At 66.4% G+C, this 244-nt stretch overlaps 1 protein-coding gene across 1 annotated transcript in view; it reads right to left on the bottom strand.

Annotated features, from left to right (window-relative positions):
• LOC104512836 (laminin subunit gamma-3-like) overlaps positions 1-244 on the bottom strand; it is a gene marked incomplete at its 5' end in the record, with an annotated part of 11546 nt that overhangs the window by 4160 nt on the left and 7142 nt on the right.

Below are 244 nucleotides of genomic sequence, written 5' to 3'. Positions count from 1 at the left end.
TCACCCCATCGCTGACCTGGGACATCCTTGCACCCACCCAGCCTGTCACAGCACCCTGCGGGGAGCAGAGGGTCCTCGGAGGGGCGATGTGGGGCTGCCCCCATGATAGAGAGAAGGGGTGTCCCCTGTACCTTGCAGGAGGTGAGGGCTGGGGAGCCCATCTCCCCGGGGTGCATCTCCCAGCATGGGCGACTGGCCCGGAGGGGCGTCGCAGCCTGGTTTTTGCAGCCATTCCTCCATCTCC

Source organism: Eurypyga helias, unplaced genomic scaffold (genome assembly GCF_000690775.1).
Source record: "Eurypyga helias isolate BGI_N326 unplaced genomic scaffold, ASM69077v1 scaffold40097, whole genome shotgun sequence".
Lineage (NCBI taxonomy): Eukaryota > Metazoa > Chordata > Aves > Eurypygiformes > Eurypygidae > Eurypyga > Eurypyga helias.
Note: the sequence above shows the minus strand (reverse complement) of the source record. Positions and strands in the feature narration are given on the sequence as shown.